The following is a 2,503-nucleotide window of genomic DNA, read 5'->3' on the forward strand; positions in this document are numbered from 1 at the left end:
GATAAACATGGTATATACTCACTTGTAAGTGGATAGTAGCCAGACCATATAGGATAACCATACTACAATTCAGAGACCCCTGAAAAGCTAAGTAAAAAGGACCCATGGAGAGATGTTGAATCTCACAGAGAAGGGGAAATAGAATAGACACCAGGAGTGGGTGAAAGAAGGGAACTGGATGGGGAGGGGTGAGGAAGGGAGTAGGAGGATAAACTGGAGGAAGGATGCAAGGAAAGAATACTGGGAGAGACAACTGGACTGTTAAGGGGGCATCTCTGGGATGGGCAAGAAACCTAGGACAATGGAAATCCTCAGGAATTCAAAGGTGACCCTAGCAAGACTCCTAGTCTTGGGGGATATGGAGCCTGAAATATCCATCTCTTGTAACCAGAGAAGACTTCCAATTGAGAGCTGGCTGAGACACCAACTCAGCCACAAAATCTTTTCTTTTTTCTTTCTTTTTTTTTTCGGAGCTGGGGACCGAACCCAGGGCCTTGCACTTGCTAGGCAAGCGCTATACCACCGAGCTAAATCCCCAACCCATCAGACACAAAATCTTAGACCCACAATTCTCCTGCCAACAAAATTTGCAGGAGTAAAGATGGAGGAGAAATTGAGGGAATGGCCAACCAATCATTTGCCCAGCTTGAGATCTCTACCATGAGAAAGAGAGCCCAGGGCTGACACTACGAATGATATTTTGCTATCCTTCAAGACAGGTGTCTAGCCTGACTGTCATTTGAGAGGTTTCACCCAGCAACTCATGGAAACAGATGCAGAAACTCACACGCACACATTAGCTGGGGTTTGGGGAATTCTATGGAAGAGGGGGTGGAAAAATTGAAGGAGTCAGAGAGGTCAAGACAACACAAGAAAACCTATGGAATAAACTGACCTGGGTACACAGGGGCCCACAAAGGCAGAACCTCCAAACAGAGAGCCTGCATAGGCATGACCTAGGCCCTCTGCCTGTATGTAATGGTTGTGCAGCTTCGTCTTCATGTGGAACAGCAGCAACAGGAGGTATAACTGACTGTTGCCTGCCTTTGGCTCTTTGCCCCAATTGGGCTGCCATATCAAGCCACAATAGGAGAAGGGGTGCTTAGTTCTACTACAACTTGATGTTCCTAGGTTTGTTGATGATATCCATGAACTGGATATCATCCTTTATCTGAGCCTCTTCTGAGAAGAAAGGGAGGATGGAAAATAAGTTAAAGATAGATAGATAGATAGATAGATAGATAGATAGATAGATAGATAGATAGATAGATAGATAGACGATGGGTGGGTGGGTGGATGGATGGATAGATAGATAGATAGATAGATACATAGATAGATAGATAGATAATAACAAACTGAAAAAAGTATGCATCAATGAGAGAAACTCCATTTCCAAGGGAAATCAGAGGGCACATGGAGACACTCCAATAGGAGACAGTCCTATAGGATTCACTGTGGACTGATAGGGTGAGAGACCATCAATGAACTAGAAAAGATATTTGCAATATATGTAAAATGTAAGGGTCTGTTATATATAATGAGTTCACAAACGCCAACAAGAAAAGGCTCAGTATTGAATGGGGGAATTGAAACACGAGAAGGAAAAGGTAGAGAGGAAGAACAAGTCCTGAGTACTGTCTTTCCAGGAGGAAACTAAACACAACCTTGGAGTGCAGTTGAAGGAAGGATCTAAAATAACTGGGAGTATCTGTGCCCCAGGTCACAAGGGGAGCATGACGGGGTACTGAATTCAGTACTGCGGGATATTAGTCTTGGTGATATGGTCTGCGGGGAAGGTAAGTCTCCTTTGGGGGGGGGCTCAGGTACCATGCCTGTCAAAGTAACAACGCCCTAGAACTGTAACGCCATTGCCTGGGGAGTGTGGTATAAAGAGGCCAGAGATAGATGACAGATGCATGAAGGAGCAGCTGGCCATAGTAGCAATATCACAGTCACCAAAAGAAGCATCATGTATATAGGACATTGAGGCTACAGAAAGTGTGCTCTCCTGAGAAGAGAAGTCAGCAAGTCTCCAGATCTGGAGAAGGCAAGCAGGAGAACGGGGCCAACTCAAGTTTTCAGTTCAAAATCACAGGAAGGAGCAAAACTGTTGTCTCAGCTCCAAGATAGGAAGGCAGTCGGCATTTCCTTGTATTCAGGAAATAGCCAGGCCTTTGGTGCTATTCACGCTGGCAACCAATTGAACAAGCACCCACATGAAAGGGGAAATTCACTTTCACTAGTCCATGAACTGCAACATTAAATGTATTCACTGCATCATCAAAGGAACACCCAGAATATTTGGCCAATTCTGCACATACCCAATGTGCTAGTCATGGTGACACATGAAATTACTGTCCACATCATGTTAGGTAAAGCATCTCAAAATGATCCCACTGAGCAGTGTTGAGATCCATAAATGTGCATGCCGAAGGTATGAGGACCCTCAAGGATTCTTTACAGTGCAAAGAGGGAATGGACATAGGAGCCAGTTGCTAGCCCA

Source organism: Rattus norvegicus, chromosome 9 (assembly GCF_021556685.1).
Source record: "Rattus norvegicus strain SHRSP/BbbUtx chromosome 9, alternate assembly SHRSP_T2T, whole genome shotgun sequence".
NCBI lineage: Eukaryota > Metazoa > Chordata > Mammalia > Rodentia > Muridae > Rattus > Rattus norvegicus.